Here is a 20,032-nt window from a genome sequence, read left to right on the forward strand (position 1 = left end):
ATAAAAACCCAGTGAATTAAACTGCACTGCAATATATAGTAGCTCCTGGTGTCAAAACATCCCATGAACTACCAAGGATGAGACAGGTTTCCCAAGTTATAGTTTCACAACCTAACCGCTACACTGTACTAATTTTACCAATAAGAACAGGAATCCAAACCTAGTGTAAAAGCTGTTATCTTGAATCAGCCTTTGCTACCTTTGTTATTGCTAAGTAATTATTTCAAAATCTTCAGCCTCTTTTTTATGAAATGTGCTGGAATGCCTAACACAGTATCTACAAACAATGAAAACGAAATTGTTTCAACTATCCAGAGGAGACAAACAATAGATAGGAAGATAAATGTAATTGTTTCAGCACAGCTATGCAAATCAGTAATATGCAGACAACTAGAGAAGTTACTCAACACCAAATTCCTATCTTGAAGTATCTGAATGACATCTGAAGGCACTCAATATGGGCACCCAGGGGACTTCTATAGGGAGTATCCTACAAATAGGACACTGTTGCTGAGGAGTTCCTGCTCCTACTCAGCACTAACCATAAATTTATTTTATATTATTTTATACCAACACTTCAATTGACCTTGAATAATGCACTTAATAATAAAAAGTGTTAAAATTATAGGATGACATAGTCAACAAATAGCTGAAAATATTACCAGAGACAAATCACAGCTGACATTCCTTCAACCTATCTTCCAGAGGGTCAGTGGAAGAAAATGTCCTTCACCTGTTTCTGGAATTCCATTTTAAAAAGAGTCATTCTCTCACATCTGCAGAAGAAATTTCCAAAGATCAGAGCAGCCACAGAGAAAGCAGCCTCCATGCAGCTATCTGGGGGGAGGGGTTCACCAATAGTCCTTCCTACATAACCTGAACGGTTTGGGAAAAATGTATTTTGAGAAGGTGGTTCCCTAAAAATTAAGTACCTATATAGAGCATTCATTCATTCAAAAAACTTTTATGACCACCTAGGCGATAGTGATCATAGGCAGCTCATAACAAGCAATAAAAACAGCCATTCCCACCAGGTGACAGACCAACCAAACTTTAGCCTCCTGACTCAATCCTCATCCTATCCTAATGCTTGGGGGAAGAGCCAAGTCTTCACAGCCTTCTGGAAAGATAAAAGGGTAGGAGTCCCTTGAACCTCAGTTAGGAGGCTATTCCAAAGGTCTGGGCCAGCTACAGAGAAGATACACCTCCAAGGTCCCATTAGATGATAGCACTCAAGGGAACTGGAGTGTGTCCTCCCTATCTGACACAGTGGGATGGGCAGATACCCTTGGAGAGAGGCAGTCCTGCAGATAACCAGCACCTTGAACTGCACCCAAAAAGCAACTGGAAGCCACTGCAGCTCACGCAACAATTGTGTAACTTGGGCAAATCACAGGGACCCAGAACTGCTGGGATTTAATCTGAACTTGTTGTGCCCCACCCAGATGCTACATTGAAAACATACAACTGGGTATCATCAGCATATTGATGATACCTCACTCCAAACAGATGGATAATCTGTCTCACAGGCTTTGTATAGATATTAAATAAAATGGGAGGGAGGACTGGAGTGAACAAGGACTCACCCTATCATCCTCCATTACCACTGGCTGGACCTGCCCATTCAGGAAGCAATAGAGCCTCCAATGAACAACCCTTGTATACGGCTCAAAAGATGGCATGATCAGTGGTACAGAATGCTATTAAGAGGTCTAGTAGAGTCAGAAGGGCCAACTCCTTCCATTCACGTCTCACCACAGGTCATCTGCAATAATGACTATTGCTGTTTCAATCTCATGCCCATGCCTAAAAACTGACTGGAAGTAATCCAGATAATCCCTTTCTTCCTTTTTCTCAACCCTTTCCAAGAAGGGGAGTTTGGAGACCAGGTGGAAGTGGTCCAGAACCTCTGGACTCAGGGAGGGCTTTTTCAGAAAGAGTCACACCACCACCTCCTTCAAGACAGTGAGTACAAACCCCTCCCCTATAGAAGCATTCACCTCAAATCTTGAGATTTGCCAGTCACTGGCAAATGGAACAAGCCAGGTGAAAGGGAGGAGTCCAACCTGTCTTTCTTTCAGAAGCTCGAGGTGGTATATGCTGCACCCCTTCTTCCTACTTTTTTTATAACAGCAACTCTGTGGGGAAGATTGGGCTGAGAGAGAGTGGCTGGCCCCAAACTGCCCCACATGATTCCATGGTTGAGGGTAGACTAAAAATGAGTCTCTATATTTCTAGCCCAACACATGAACCACTATATCAAACTGGCTCTAAAATGCAGAACGGAGCATATGAATTAACCTGCACAGGAAAATTAGTTCTAAATAACCTACAACACATGAGTTTATGTTTGGTATGTGCATCTCATAAATCAGAGGCAGTTACCGTATGAAGAGTGTAATTTTGTACCGTTTTCACTTTCATAATCTGCATGTAGGATTGAATCACTGGACTGTGGAAAGTTATCATTATTTTCTTTTGATTTAACTTTTATTTAAACCAGCTCAGAACAATTCTGAAATATTAAAATATTAAAATTCAATGCATCCATGAACGTATACTGTGTATTGCACGTATTGTCCCTGTGAAATATTAATTGCTTCTCTTGTTGGATAGCAAGTGAGCTCCCTTTTCTTGAGTAGTGAAATTGGAAAAAGAACATCCCTTAAAGTTGCTAGAAATATTAGCCTTGGTTCAGTGAAGGATTAATTTGTTATAATTTGCACTAAATTTAGTAATCTAGGACTAGTCATGGAATGACATAAATGAGATTTGACCTTCTAATGTGGTGTTTAGCAAATCTATCAAAGCTTTCACATTAGGAAACATGCCAAGCTGAGTAGCTTCATTTCCTCCCCTGTCCCATTTAGCATTTTAATAGGAAGGAAACATATCACTTACTGTAAGCTATTTGCCTGTTGCATACCTCTCCCTACAACATACAGCAGGGTTTCTCAACCAGGGTTCTGTGACACCCTAGGGTTCTGTGAGAGGTCACTAGGGGTTCCCTGGGAAATCACAATTTATTTAAAAAATATTTCAAATTTGGGCAACTTCACATGAAAGAGGTAAGTTTCATTCTTTATTTTTAGTTTAAGAATACTGTTAATGCATATATACAGGCCTACACATGAAACAAATATAATAACTTCTGGCCTATATTTGAGCCTGAATGTGTAGGGGGTCCCTGAGGCCTGAAAAATATTTCAAGGGTTCCTTCAGAGTCAAAAGGTTGTGAAAGGCTGACATTCAGTATAGACAAGAGCAAAGGTCCATTAAGAATCTTGAACTCACAGTAACAGACTGCTGGTTAGGAAAAGCACATTTCTCTGATCTGTCTGTCACCCCAATTTTATTTATTTATTTACTTACATGCTGTAGCACAGTGTTTCTCAACCTTGGCAACTTTAACATGTGTGGACTTCAACTACCAGGGAATTCTGGGTCTTGAAGTCCACACATCTTAAAGTTGCCAGGGTTGAGAAACACTACTCTAGCAGGTCTCAGCAGCTAGTAGATGGGCCACAGCCCAGATGAAGCCAACGTAGTGTTGGAGCCATGGAAACTCACGTAGGTGATTGTATCAGTCATTCCCTTTTAGGCATACTGCATTTGGGCTATTAAACTCCAAAACTCTACTTCATGGCAGGAAAGTTTTCTGTATCTTTTTCTGGCCATCTAGAAAAGATGGTATGCTTACTTTCCCTCAGTTCACCCTACCACACATGGTTCTTGTTTCAGAGATAAAATGAAAATGATGCTCCTATAGGCCACCTTCAGCTCCAGGAAGAACAGGGCATAAATCTAACAAATAAATGAATGGGTGGGACCATCTCATAGATGGCATGCATTCTGCAGTGTGAGTTCCTAGGACCATACTCACCCAGCCATTCATTCACACATTTGCTCCATCCACACACTCTCAGGCAAGACAATTAACCCTTTGGGAAGTTACCATCTTAGGTAACTTTTGGTCCTGAGTCCAAAATGTTCTCCCCACAGAACCCATAGGCTCCGATACTGAGCTAGAGATGAGTTTCTCTTCTTCTACTTCTGTGGTTATCACATCACTCGTGTGTTCCAAACCTCAATTTCATAATTACCTTGTTTTATTCTTAATTAAAACCTCCTCATTGGCACCTGTAAGGCATAATTAAGACTAATTAGACCCATGCCTACTTGTCTGTCATTCCTAGCTTTGAATACATTTGTGTAAGCATGAGCAAGTCAGTGCGTGTGTGTTTGTGTGTGTGTGTGTGTGTGTGTGTGTTCCTTCTCAACTGCTTTAGAGAGAGAGAGAGAAAAAATTAAATAATAAATATGGAAGCTCGAACGTTTTTATGAGTTTTCAGAATGAGAAAGTAGCTGCAAGGCCCATAAGGTTTCAGACAAAAAAGCAATACGGCTAAAACTAACATGCTGACATCTCTCAGATCTATAAAGTCTGCAGTAATGACAGCGGTAAAGTTGTGCCACAGAAAGGGAATTTTTCTCACACGCATGAAAATAGAAATAGGTATAGCAGAAAACACATTTATTTATTACAAGGGGGGGGGGGAATCAAATAAAATTTCCCCAAAGCTTTTCTATGAAATGTCTACAATGATTTACTTTTTCCGCCTGAATTCATGCTAAGATCTTATTACCCGAGTGCTCGCCTCGTTTTCCAATTCCTTTAGTTTTTATGTGACAAATGTCCCCTATTTAAACCTGCAAATAAACTAATCTCAAGTCATATTATGGTCATGTTCTGCTGCTCCTCTTCATTATTCCCACAGAAAACAACAAGCTTCCAGTTATTGCCATATGGGTAAAAAACAGCCAGCCATTTTGATGAACTGATGACTCGGTAAAATTCCTGTTATTCTCTACGACAAAAAGATTGGTTGGTCCAAGGACCGGGTATTTTTATAGCACTCCAGGGTGACTGCACACTGGGAGGGGACCATGAAAGTCAAGATTATGGCCATAACTGTGTAATTGAAACCCTGCCTTTTTACAGCCGTCACAACCCAGGTAAAAAAAGGGGCAAAGATTTGATTAAACAGTTACCATCACTTTCTTGACTTTTCTGACCTGTGGACACCCCTGATAGGACACATCACTGGGCAGCCAGAATCTATGTCCATGCCTGTAAGCAAACCAAGATTATGCTTCCTTCTCCTCCTCCTCTTCCTCCTTTTTGCTTGTATGTTTGCTCTTTTTAAAAAAAAAAAAAAAAGTTTAATACATTAAAAAAAAATTAAAGGTTGCCCAACCCTAGAATTTAGGAAGTATGAATTGGAAGGGCCATTGTAGGCCCTTTCTTTCAACCTGCTGCTCACTGCAGGAATCTGCTAAACTATCCCTAACAATTGGCCATCCTGCCCCCACTTGGAAACTTCAGCAAGGGTGAGTTCATTATTGGACTGTAAAACCATAGGAAACTCCTCCTAATATTCAGCCTGAATCTCCTTTCATTTCACTGGACTTTGCCATATTCTCAGTTGTGTCAGAAAACAGAGCTGCCAGCACCTGAAATTGGCAGCCTCCTAGGTATTTGCTGACTTTGTCATACTTCCCTCAGTCTTCCCTTTTGCAAGCTAAATGTGCTATTTCCATTAAACATTCCTTATAGGGGATGGTTTTTGGACCTCTTGTCATCCATAATTCACTATTTGGGATAAGCCATATCCAATGTAAAGGAAGTCCCTTTAGTGTAGATGTGCACTGAAGTGCCAGGCATGAGAGAGGTTAAAGGAGGCAGAAAATACCCACTAGCTGGGACATTTGTGGTGGGAGTGAGTGTCAGAACCCACAATCAAAGAATAGTTAAATTGTTCGATTGTGTTCTCTGCCATTGAAGCAACACGTGTCAGGCTCCGGATGGAAGGGGGAGAGATGCTAAGGGTGAGAAAGAATTATGTTTCATCTAATGGTGGAGTCCAAGGTTGTACCAGGCGGAGATGGGTAGAGTTGGAATGCTGAACTGTTGAGGGAAAGGGGGGATGGAATGTGAAGGGGGTTCTGACATGTCTCTGTGCTTTTTATTTGATAGCCTGTGTGAGAATTGTTTTAGTTGTGGCTTTTTGCTTCAGTCTGTACACATCATCAATAAATCTGAAATCTGCATTTCATCTGGATGCATGAGTCAGAACTTGATTGAGTCAACTGTGTCAGAACTTTGCTGTGAGTTTCAAAAAATCAAAATGGTGGCTGTGATTGCTGTATTGAACTCATGCCCCTTTTGTATGTTCATTGAAGTCTCATGTACTTACAAAAGGGTAGAGCTTTCATCATGCAGACATAAGCACCATCTTAACTCTTCTGAAACCACCACCATCACCCCACCATGGATGCTGCTGCCCGTGATGGGCTTTAGGCAAAACTCTGTTCTCAGTCTCTCACCCAATTTGCCATGTGGGAATAATTAGGGTGGCCTGCTTTATAAGGATATTGTGGGGATTGTTGTTTCACTGAATAGGATTCATCCAACTCTTTTGAGAACTGCAGGAATTAGGGATACCACATCTGAACTACTAAACTCCAGGTAGAGTTTTTGGTATCTCATTCCTGCCATGTACAGTTCATCCAGATTTTGCTGGTCCAACCTAGTAGCCCTAATTAGAAGGCTAAGCATTATTGCTTCTAAGAAAGCAGATTTGTATTTTACTTGAGCTTTTGTGATCTTTGGAGAATGTTACAAGCCCATAAGGAGGTTTACAGGCCCATCTGTCAAGACATGCATAAACCAGTTATTTTGGCTTAAAATGTCAACTTGGGTAAACTTAGGGAATGATTCATACACAAGATACTGACTTGGTGGCTGATCACAGTTCTCTGAATTTTCAACACAGGTTGTTGAAAAAGGCAAAACAAGTGTATAGGCAAGCATGTTAGTTTTAACATGTTTTATTTGCCCACTTCCTGATTTGTTGTTTCCTTTCCCTTCCATTTTACCCATTCTTGTCTGTACCTCAATGAGCTGTTCAGAGATTTTCATAAACCAATCACATAAACCTGTACTTTGCAAAGCCATGCTTACAATCAATAAACTAGCAAGAGGCAATGGTTTCAAGCTGGGATTCCTGCCTTAAAACAGACTATGATTTATTCACCTGCACATCTTGCACGTCATAACACATGAGCAAACTGCATTATGACTTAGCAAGGTATTTGAACCTTGCCACCGGCTGTGTTCATATGCCGCACAAAATTACAAGCTGGCCAACTGCTCTTTAGTCTAATATGTTTTGCAAACACTGTCCATGTGGCTAGCTTATGGTTCATCAAGGTGTGTGAACTTCCAAATCGGGTTAATTGAGCAAACAATGGGACAAAGTGTGACGCAAATATCGCTGCTAATGCAGACCTCATAAAGTTTCATCTGGACTTTATTTTTATCTATATTTATTAGTTATTTGTAATTGTTTTTACATAGTGTATTTTTATATATGGTAATTGTATTATATATTTATTGTTTTTCAGATTATTTTGTTGTAAACCGCCCAGAGTCCCTCTGGTGAGAGGAGATGGGCAGTGACAAATTTGATAAACAAACAAACAAACAAAAGTTAAAAATGTGAGATGGGGAAGAAATATGTTATGGCTTCTAGGCAGTCTCACTAAATCTCATTATATTGTCATTGCTAGGCAATATCACACCAAATCACACAAATTCAGAACTGGGCAAAACACAGGTTGTGACTTCCAAGATTCTTTTTGCAAAGTGCAGTGTATCAGCGAAGTCAGAAGTATTAAATGGCTGACTGCCATTTATGACAGAATCTACTGCCATTTATGACAGAATTCCACCTAGTGAGAGAATCAGTGGTAAATACCAGGCTCCCTTGTTACTTAGCATAGCAGCAAGAAAGTGGCTGTGATTCAGCCAGTCTCCAATTTAAATCACAGTACTGTTTTAAAAGTATGAAGTGGCTTCAGGCAAGGTATTCTAGATCAGTCTTAATCTCGCTATCTGCAACAGAGGAAACAATGTCAAGGGGAGTTCAGCAATTCAAATCTATTTTAACAACGTAATTGAAGAGCATGGGAGTGCAGGCATAGCAACTTTCCTTTCTTTTTAATCATGAAAATGTTCATTTTTTACAAGCTAGGTATTAGAATTTTCAAGCAGAAAAGATAAAATACGAATACAAGTTTAAAAGAACATAAAAAACAGATGGTACAGATCATCATCAATCAATTTAAGCAATAAATTTGTTATGTGGATAGCCAGCAAGATCAGATAACCAATAAATCTAAAATATAAGACGGATAAGATATTCTAATGCAGCTTTTCCAAGCAGCTGCATCTTTTCCTGGGATTGCACAGCAGTCTTCTGTAGCGTCCATGTGATCCTGAGAAAAGGACATTGTTGCTTTAAATAGTTTCAGAGCCGTGCTACCTTCACAGGCCTGCATTGTCTGAAGGAATTTTTTGGCACTGAATCTGAAACACCAAACAGCCCTAAAACTTTAGCTCTTGGTTCTGTATAACGAAGAGGGCAGAAACACAACTCACCGACAGACATTTTCACTTGTGTGACAAACACCAATTCCTTGCAACAGAGCACGTACTACCCACTCCTTTTCTACTACTATTTGCATGTTTCAAAAGTTTCTTGCCCATTTCCCACCTTTACCACAGTACACAAATACATTTACCTGGTCAGGTTGTTTACCATGTATGGATAACTTGCAATTGTTCATTCCACTTTCCCTGTCATAATCCCTACTTTAACCTTTGATACATTCATTTTCGAAGCCAGTCTTTTAGCATCCTACCATCTGTATACAGATTACAATTCCATAGGGAGTCATAAAGCTCAGATTTATTCAAATTAGTAAATTGCTACATTACTAAGTAAATAAGTAGTAATGTACTAAGCCATTGGAATGTTGAAATACTAAATTAATAAGCTACTAAGACATTAAAATACTTAAATTATAACCCTATTTATCAATCAGTCCATCACATTATTAGAATCACAGGCCAATGTCAAATGCTTAAAAGTCCATAAAAAGCAATATATAATCCAATCATTCTTACTGCAGCAGACCTTGTGTTCCTCTGTATACAGGAGCAGTGCCATTTTTGGCACACTGCCAAATAAAATTTTATTACTTGCTATGTTACATTAGAATCGTGATCTGCCATGTATATATGCATCTAGAGAAACTGGGGCTGCTTGCCTGGGAGAAAGGGGTGCTATCAAGATTCTGTGAATTCTATGAATATCCCTATAGAAGATGGGTCGTTGTTTCTAATGCACCATCCCTATATGGGCAAGTCTTGTATTGATCAACGTATTCTTCTATCTGCTCTCAAAGACCGCTGAAGGGTGGATGTTAAAATGCATAAGGGTGAATACTCCATAATTCTTTGAAAGAGTAAGTTGTTTCAGATATTGTGCCTCTTGGAGGCTATACAGCCAATTCTATTGCTTCTCGGCCTTTCAGCTAAGACCAAGTGTAGTACAACCAATTCTCTGCTATCACATTAGCAAAAATTTTATCCTGATCTTCCAGCACACTAATTTATTCTCACATATGTTTTACTTCCCTCACCCATTATTCTTATCACGTTCAGCAATGATCCCTCAACTCTGCATTCACCCAAAGCATTCTATAATTCAAGCCTATTCACTTTATCATATGCACTGTCGACATCAATAAACATATTAAAATTGTTCTTCCTCCTTTCCACACAGCGACCTGCTGAAGAGAAAAAAACCGTGTCTGCATCCTGCTTTCCAGAAGTATCCCCAGTGTATGTCAAAAAAGTGAAGATGGTAGCCATGATGCTGCCGTTGAAGCTCTGCCTGTTTTTGATATGTAGCACATGTGTGGTACAGATAAAAATCAGGCAGAGCTGCAATCAGAGCCACCATCTTTACTTTGTTGGCCGTATTTTGCAGATGTTCCTGCTGTGATCCACTTCCTAATTTTGCTCCTTGTCACCTCTTCTACCTTTTCAATCAGAAATTTGCCAAACATTTCCAATGAACGTTGGCTAGAGTAATTACCCTATAGCTTTTTCACTCACTCTTGGTATTTTCATTTTGTATATGGGAGCAGTAATAGCACCGTTCCCATCATCAATCTTAGATTACAGTCTCAGCACACAGATTAAACAAACCACTCACTTATGTTTGAACCATTTCCACGTTTTACAAATTCTTTAGTAACACTTTCTTCACCCACAGGCATAGTTTTTTCAATATTCTCACAGCATTTATGACTTCTTTTGCATCTGTTTCTTTTTTTCTTGGACAAACCTTTATACCATTTTTTTTTTCAACACGTCACTCTCATTCACAAATCTCATACTCTTTTCGGCATTCCCTCACTTCAGTTTCATCCCAAATCATTTTGTGGGTTTTATTTTAATTCTCTTCCCTCCTGTCCTGCCTTGAAGGACAGGAAGAAGAGCTACCAAAGCGATGGTCAGACAAACGGGGCTTGAGCCCAAGCCAAGAAACTCATCTGAGAAAACATCTCAGAGAAGCCCCCCCTCCCTCTAGTTCACACGAAGATTGCAAGTGTGGCAGGGCTTAGGGTGGCTGCTGTCAGGGGGAGGGGGAGGGAGGGTGCCTGGGTGGCCAGGGAGGCTCAGAGAGGATGCACAAGGGTGGCCAGGGAGAGTGTGCAGGTGCCAGCAAGCCACGGTGCAAGCACAGAGGGGCTGAGGCAGGGTGTGTGAGAGGCCAGGGGGATATGCAGGTGGCTGGCAAGGCATGGTGCAAGCTCAGAAGGGGAAGGTGCAAGGCTGGGGGAGACTTACCTGAGCAACTTGGACCTTCCCTGCTGCCTTCCCCATTGGCCTTGCTTGTGGGAAGCTGGCAATCATGTGTCCTGTTCAGAATATGAGGCAGCCAGGCAGAATTATTATCCAACTCTTTATTTACAACAACTATTTACAACAGTAAAAGTCCTGGTGAATAAATAAAGCAATGCAATTCAATAACGGATAAACAGGCAAGGCTGCAGGTTAAGACTGCAGAACAGCAAGGCAGAATTCAGCTAATTCTCTGATAGAGACTGTCAGATTTGGTGAAGGTAGAGTACGTGGCAAGGAAGAAGCTGGAGGCAAGGATCTGTGAACTGGCACGCAGGCAGGACCAGGCTGGAATGTGGAGGCTAGGCAAGGCTGGACTGGAACCTGTAGGCAAGGTTGAGAACTGGAAGCAAGGCTGGACTGGACTGGAGAGATCTGATAAAATTATAAAATTATCATTTTTTATCTCAGCAAGGCTGGGATCTGGAGGCACACCTGGATCACGCAGGAGCGATGCAAGAAGGCTTAGAGCTGGACGCGAGGCAGTGCTTGGCAGGGATGGCAAAGAGAGGCTCGACTGGAGCGGCTTGTGCAGGAAGCAGCTCCGCGAAGGCAGAAGGCACTGGCTCTGGTTCCATGCTGGCTACAGGCAAGGCTTCTGACACTTGTAAGGACTCTTCCGCAAGTGCTGTGAGCTCTAAGGATTGGTTGTCTCCGGCAGCTTGCTCTTGGTGTGCCTGCCTTTTTATTTGCTCCTTTTCGCGCCATTTTCCTTTAGCAGCCAATCGGGCTTCTTTCTCTTTCCCATGCTTCTCTGCTCTCCTCTCTCGAGCACTGATTGGAGGCTTCAAATGTCCCTCCAGAGTTTGCCCAATCAGCTTCTTCAATTTCTCCTGCTCTGCTGAGTCACTTCCTGGTTTTGATTCTCCAAGTTCCCCCTGATAAGTTTCATTTTCCCCTTCTGATTCCGTATAAGTTTCGTTTTCAGGGTCAGAAGCTGGCTCAAACCTCACATCATGTGATCACAGGACACCACAACCACTGTAAGTGCAAGCTGGTTGCCAAGCGCCCAGATTACAATCACATGACTGCAGGGGTGCTGGGCCAGCCAGAACTTTGAGGACTGGTCATATCCACCACTTGTCCAGCGTCATTGTAACTTCAAACGGTCACTGAACAAGTAGTCATTGACTGAGGACTACCTGTTCATAACTATTTTTGCTCTTTCACTACATTTTTTGCTCTCTTTACAACTATATTTTTCTTTCTCTAGAGATTATACAGTATCTTTCCCTTATCATTTTTTGCATTCTCTAATATATACTTTTCCCTCACCCACAGCCTCTTTCACTTATCCTTCGACCAAGCGTTTTTTATCATATTTCCCAGCAGCATAACTCCACACACTTCTGTAGCATTCTGTAATATAATTCTCATTCTGTACCAAGGAAGGGACGCGGTGGCGCTGTGGGTTAAACCGCTGAGCTGTCGATCGGAAGGTCGGTGGTTCGAAACCGCGCGGCGGGGTGAGCTCCCGTTGTTAATCCCAGCTCCTGCTCACCTAGCAGTTCGAAAACATGCAAATGTGAGTAGATCAATAGGTACCGCTTCGGCGGGAAGGTAACGGCGTTCCGAGTCGTCATGCTGGCCACATGACCCGGAAGTGTCTATGACAACGCCGGCTCCAAGGCTTAGAAACGGAGATGAGCACCGCCCCCTAGAGTCGGATTCGACTGGACTTTACGTCAAGGGAAACCTTTACCTTTACCTTTTACCAAGGAGCTTCCACATTTTTTCCATATGTCCACCTTCTATTCATTGTGAACTACTTCCCTTTCTTTCCTAAGATCTACTGTTGACACTACTAAAAATGGCCTGTCCACATTCAGGACCTCTTGTAAACTTTGTAACCTTCACCAATTCTTTCAGTCTTTCACCATACATCTTCAAATCAATCAGGCTTTTTAGATTTGTATTCACTACTATGCTAGGTTTATGTATGAATAAACCTGTGCTTAAACATATTAGAAACAGACCTTTCTCTATGCAGATACTCACTAGCCAATACTCTAATTCACTGGGTCACATATCAAAAGTATGCACAATATTTCAACTGCACTATAGATTTACTGTATATACATAAGGGCATTATTATATTGGTAGTTCTATTTTCAAATTCTTTCCTAATGATTCCTCGTACAGAATCTCTTTTTTTAAAGCAGACACACTCAGAGCTGACATTTTCATTAACCACAATTTCATGATCAATGCCAGCACAAACCCCTTTAGTCTGCACCTGAGGTTTGTAGGATCTGCTCACATGAGCATCCCTTTGACCTTGCTTACGCTGAATAGCATTTGCCATGTTAAAGACCACTTACCCAATTTCTATAGGTGCTTTTGGAACTCTTCACAATTCTTTTTTGATTATACTACCCTGAAGAAAACAAAACAAAAAACCCCAACCCACATATATACCAAAACCACCCATACAAAATTAACCATCTAAAGAAAATTTCAACAGTAAGTTAGAAAATTGCAGTAAGTGAATTCAAATCACTCTTTCATTGTAAGTTCCGAAACATAAAATGTAGCCTATATTTGGTTACTGAAAAGCTAAATATAATTATAAGCTGATAACATAGGGACAAATTAAGTTCTTCTCTAATCACTGTGTTAAAGGGGAGTTTGGGAAACTGTCTTACCCTACCTGTCCTGCTTGACATGGGAGATTTAGAAATCAAGACCAAACAGATGGCTACTCAGTTTCCTAATAATTGATCCCATTGCTTCTCCTACTGTTCAAACACGCCTCTCCTGTAAATTAAGGCCCATTTGATCACGTTCTAACTTCTCAGGCATCCAAAAACAAGATATTGGCCTTTTCAATATTATTTTGACTCCGCTTATTATCTTATGTGAGAGCCAGTTTGGTGTAGTGGTTAAGGCATTGGGCTAGAAACCGGATGACTGTGAGTTCTAGTTCTACCTTAGGCACAAAGCCAGCTGGGTGACCTTAGGCAGTCACTTTCTCTCAGCCCTAGGAAGGAGGCAATGGCAAACCACTTCCGAAAAACCTTGCCAAGAAAACTGCAGGGACTTTCCTGGCAGTCTCTGAGAATTGGACACGATTGAATGGATTTTTAAAAAATTACCTTATGTAGCCTAAACAAGTTTTTTCCTCTTCAATCGTTTGTCACAAGAGTTGTTTTCAAATGTGGCATTAAAAACCATATAAACTAGAAATGTACTCCAGAATGTACCCTGGAAATGCAGCAAACAAAACCCTGTGAATCAAAACCCAACAGGTTCAAACCTATCCAGTCTCCCTTTCTGATGTGACAGCCACCTCAGAAGTGGATGCAGATTAAAGGATTTCAACAAGTCTTAGACTGAGAGACAGAGGGGGGGGAGGGGGGCTTCCTTGAATAAAGAAAAGAATGAGGAGAACAAAAAAGAATATCAACTAAGAATGACATTAAATTCTTAAGAGCAGAACACAATTTTAATACCAATAAGAAATTAAAAAATAAATGTATCATCTGGAAAGGCAGTCTGGAGGCAAGTGAACCATCTGATGATAAAATAGTAAAGACTGCCAAGCAGATGAATAAATTCTTTGTGCTTTTATTCATTGCTCAACATATTGGACAGCTATCAGTATCTAAGCTGAGAAGCTGGGGCAAGAAACAATTAGCAGAGGTGAAGCACTGGCCATGTTATTACCAATTTAATGTAAGGTCAATGCAACTTTGAGGGGACGCGGTGGCGCTGCGGGTTAAACCGCTGAACTGTCGATTGGAAGGTCGGCGGTTCGAAACCGCGCGGCGGGGTGAGCTCCCGTTGCTAGTCCCAGCTCCTGCACACCAAGCAGTTCGAAAACATGCAAATGTGAGTAGATTAATTGGTACCGCTTCGGCGGGAAGGTAACGGCGTTCCGTGAGTCATGCTGGCCACATGACCCGGAAGTGTCTGCGGACAACGCCGGCTCTAAAGGCTTAGAAACAGAGGTGAGCACCGCCCCCTAGAGTCGGACACGACTGGACTTTACGTCAAGGGAAACCTTTACCTTTACCTTTACAATGCAACTTCAATCATTAAAAAGGGTTTGGGGAATATATAGAAAATTATTGGTTGGTTAAGTTTATTTTATTTATTTATTTATTTTTCAAATTTCTATCACCGCCCGTCTCCCCTAAAAAAGAAGTTAAAGTCTATTCTCAGAAACCTGACATATTACAGACAAAAGTATTAAGTATACAGAAAGACAAGGTAAAACGTATCTTACTAGCCTTTAGAATTCTTGAGAATATGAATAAGAATGTGGATGTGACCCCAAGCAGATAGTTTATTTGGATTTTCAAAAGGCATTTGACAAAATCCTTCACTAATTATTTTATTAACTAGCTTAAGATTTATGAGATGACAGAAGCCTACTTATGGATCCACAACTAATTAAAGAAGAAGCAGAGAACTATCCAAAAGCGTAAACAAGAGTTATAAAACAAATAACATACAATATAATAAAAGAAAATATCAGTATTTTAACAGAGAAATATATAACAACCCAAAAGAATAAAATTGAGCTCAAAGTGTAAAGAAACACATTAATATTACATAAACAAAGTATTATATATCAAACTAAAACTAAAAGATACATAAGAGAAGGCTTTTGACAGAGTTGAATTGTTTTCTCCATCCAAACTCTGGTACAATTTTAGAATAGATTATAATTTAAATTGTGGATTAGTTGAAATGTATAAAAGTACAAGAGCAAGTATCAGAGCTAATGGTTACTTGTGGAACTGTGCACCAACCACCAAATATATTTGAGACTATGGACAATTTAGGAAAAAAGATTAAGTCAGCTTCAGCAAATTGAAAAAAAATCTCGTTTGATCAAGGGATGAAAGCCAAAGTGAAATTCAGAAAGTTCAAAGTTTATAGTCCCCATTCATATTCATGAACAATGACTCTAAGTTTTAAATTTTCTGACAGAATTGAACTTGTAGACACAGTACAATTTGAAAGAAATACCTCTACTGCTTCCATGCTGGCTTCCAAGAACAACTTTGGATTATTTAAAGGCATCCATAACTTTTTTGCTTTTTTACAAATGTAGAAAATCAGGAATCTGGTAACACCTTTTTCAGCTCATGAAAGCTTATGTCTTTTAATAAGATTTGTTAGTCAAAAAAAGGCACTACCAGATTCCTGATTTTTTGCCATGGGAGGCTAACACAGCTCTCCACCAATGTCTACAAGTGACAAGTCATTTATAACCCCTTTTCATTCATTTCAGAAGACTTTTCCCTAAACTTTCCCTAAACTTCCCTAAATGAAGACCCTCTGATAAACTACAGTACTGTCTACACAGTCAGAGGTTGATCTGTCAATTCTTCCTTTCCTTTGCATCCTGAGATTTTTTTATATATCGAAAAGCAAAAACAAGGTAACTTTTTTTTTCAGTGTCTTTCAGCAGTGTCAAATCACTCACATACCCAGAGGGGCTCTGAGAAGATCCAGGTCAAGATATGATGAGTTCTAGTTTAAACTTGAGTTTTTAAGCATATGTAAGTAAGGCTTATACTACTGTGATTAATGTTTATGCATCAGAAGGACAGGATAGGATGAGAGAGACAGACGGAGAGATAGAATTCCAATCTAGGTTCAATTTCCACATTGGACTGTAACTCAGTAGTAGCCAGATTACACTTTCAGCATCTTATGTCACAAGAGCAGGTGATGAGACAGTTTTTTTCTCAAGTTCCTGACATGGTAATTACTAGCCAGAGCAGATAGAACTGGACTACATGGATAAGTAGAAGACAGGATTCTATAGGGGGATCAACTCAAAACACATCAGGAAATGGTATACAAAATATAATGCCTAGGCTATTGGCAATCACAGCAAGTGTCTATCGGTATTTCAGAAACTCCATTATTTGCCGTTGCTTATTAGATACCAAAAGACCAGTCTCATACTCAGTTAACTCCTTTGTTTCCCAATCTCATCAGGGGAAGCCCTAACCCAGTCACCCAACAACTGTTGGGGGGGGGGGGAAGGAAGGAAGGAAGGAAGGAAGGAAGGAAGGAAGGAAGGAAGGAAGGAAGGAAGGAAGGAAGGAAGGAAGGAAGATAACAGATTCTTTTTGAAACTGGATCCAGTGCTTTAGAACTCTCTTATCCTGAATGCTGATATTCAGTATTCCCTCTCTCACACATACTTTTTAGCATACAGGTAGTCCTCACTTAATGATCATTCGTTTAATGATGGTTTGGACTTATGACGATGCTGAAATAAGCTACTTATGACCTATCCTCACACTTATGACCATCGCAGCATCCCTGAGGTCACGTGATCACAATTTGGGGACTTGACAACCAGTTCACAGTTATGACCATCGCTGTATCTAGCGATCACATGATCACCATTTTCAACCTTCCCGGCTGGCTTCTGGCAAGCAAACTCAATGGGAAACTGCGTTATTCACTTAATAGCCACCTGGTTTACTCAACACCTGTGGTGATTTGCTTAACGACTGCCCCCAAAAAGATAGTAAACGCAGGTCAGATTTGCTTAGTGACCACTTCACTTAGCAACCAACATTCCAGTCCCAATTGTGGTTGTTCAGCGAGGACTACCAGTATCCTTTCAAGCTGTGAATGCTGAATTTCTGAATTTGGGAATTCTGGTCTGTGCCCGTAATAAAATACTGATTGATTTCTGAATTTGGGTGCCATGGGCTAAAAGGAAAGTTTCCAGGTGAAAATGTCTGGCTTGAAATTGGAGAGTTGGGCAATAGAGGAGCACCTATAGCAGAAGGTAAGAAATAAGTTTCCCCAACTTTGGGCAGCTGCTTGCCAGCATGGGAGCAGCAATGTTTATGTTAAAATTGTATATCCCACACCTTATTTCCCCAGACAAACTATTAAATACCCTTCTACAACATTGCTTGACAAGTGGCTATCCAAGCGTTACTTAAAGCCTGCTAAGAAAGTAGAAGGTGGTGCCTTGCCTTCCAAAGCAAGCTGTCCTCACCAATAACTCAGTTTTCTCTTGAAGAATGCCCTGGGGCCAATGCAGTTCTTGGCCTCTTTGCTGGTTCATATTGTTTGCAGCTGGGGAGTGGGGGGCAGAGTGGTCAAAGTGCTGAGAATGCTTTGGGGCAGGATATTTTGTTTCTCTAAAACAATGTTTCTCAACCCTAGCCACTTTCAGATGTGTGGACTTCAATTCCCAGAAGTTCTGGGAGTTGAAGTCCATACATCTGAAAGTGGCCAAGGTTGAGAAACACAGCTCAAAAAACTGGAACAAATCCTTTCAGGTACGGAGTCAGCCTGACCCATTTCCAACTGCTGCCTGAAGATTCGAGGCACAGCACAGCATTAGCGATGAAGTCGGTAATTATGAAAAGCGGTGCGTGTTGGGAAAACATGTAGATCTTCAAAGGCAGGTGCAGGAAGCCAAGCTGAGTCATGGAAAAGTCAGCCCAATTTCCTCTCAATACCAGTAATTTCACACCCAGTTGTCAAAGGGGATTTTCTCCTGCTGTCTATACTGAAAGCTGGGGGGAAGGATTTTCCCTTCGCTGGGGAAGTGTCATCCGCTGACACAATACACCCTTTGGCTTAATCCAGGTTCAGTTTGGAAAAAGCAAGAATCATTTAACATCTGGCAAATGTAGGAAAAAGTGCAGCCTGGATGTTTGCTTCAGCCCAAACAATTCTGTACATCTAGCACTCGTAATACTGTACATTCCTATGTAAATCTATTTGGAATAATTCATCAGTGGGATTTACTGCATAGCTAGTAAATGATTAGGGATTTAGCCATGCAGCCTTATTTAGAAGCATGTTTTATTTATGCTCATAGGGCACTATATGTATGCACCAGCAAGTCTGTTTATATATATGTAAGCTGATTTATGCATATCCAACTCCTTATCCAGACCATAACATCTCTCTCTCTCTCTCTCTCTCTCTCTCTCTTTCTCTCTTTCCTTTCTTTCCTTTTTGGCAATGCTGCTAGACAATCCTTGTTTAAACTGCACCTCTTACTTTTCCTTGGAAAAAATAGAAATCAATATATTTCTATATGTCTGCATAAGGAAAAGGCAAGCTGATTTGATTTACATCCATACCCTCTCCAGCATTTCAGTATCTGTTACTAACTTTTCCTTGAGCAGAGGTTGTTACAATTTTGGATTGCTATATGAATTGCAAGCAGGCTGAATAATGGAACATGATACTGTTTACCAGAAAATAATTAAATTGCATTTGTACAGCTTTTCTTGTTTTAAAAGAGGATTTTCCCCCTGTCGCATTTTCTAATGAACCCATGATTATCTGTTGCTGCCATTTTGGTGACTCAACACATCATGCTGATCCTCCCTTTTATTCAGCATCAAGAGTTTTCTCTTTATCTGTGTTAGAAAACACAATCAATAAAGCATTTAACAAATTATTCAAATGAAGCTGGACAATTGTTATAAAAACCTTGCAGAGTATAAAAGAACATTGTTGGCTAATGTAGGGAATTACAGCTGTGCAAAATAATTATAAACCATTTATACATACATTTTATTTAGGGGCTGCATTTGCTGTCCCAATCTCACATAGAACTTAGGCAATACACAAAATACAAGTAATAAACAACAATAATAACTATACTAGTAATACCTAATGATAATACCAATACTAATAGTCTGCCAATAATTCCACATTTATCAGCACCCAAATGTCTTCCAGAAAAACCATTTTTTTCCAAGCTTCAGAAGGTCATGTGCATGGGAGCCTCCTCATCTTGATGGACAAGCTGTTGAGAACACCCACCATTGGGTCTTCTCTCACTGCCTGTTGTGGTGGTGGTGGGGACCTTCAACATGCCCTCTCCAGTAACTTTTATAAGTACCTGATTATATGTCTGCATTTTGTCTTCTCCTGAAAAACATTGCAATTTAAGAATGCATCTACTTTTGCCTTTTGGGGAGGCAGCGGTTGGATTCACATGTTGTTTTAAGCCGTAGAGAAATGTTTATTTGGTTTTCACTTAACAGCCATTGGGGTTTGTGTTTTATGTCTTAGCATGTCATGTGAGCCTACCCAGTTAAATCATAGCCTAGCACAGTGAGTCAACCAGTCAATGTGTAGCAACAGGCAAACAGCAAACAGGCAGGGATCTAGGCATTGTCCTCTCCTACCAGCACCATCTGTGTCAACATTTTGACTTTCAGTTCTACTTCTACCTTTAAAAATTAACTCTCTTCAGAA

The sequence above is a fragment of the Candoia aspera genome, chromosome 6 (genome assembly GCF_035149785.1).
Source record: "Candoia aspera isolate rCanAsp1 chromosome 6, rCanAsp1.hap2, whole genome shotgun sequence".
Classification (NCBI taxonomy): Eukaryota; Metazoa; Chordata; class Lepidosauria; order Squamata; family Boidae; genus Candoia; species Candoia aspera.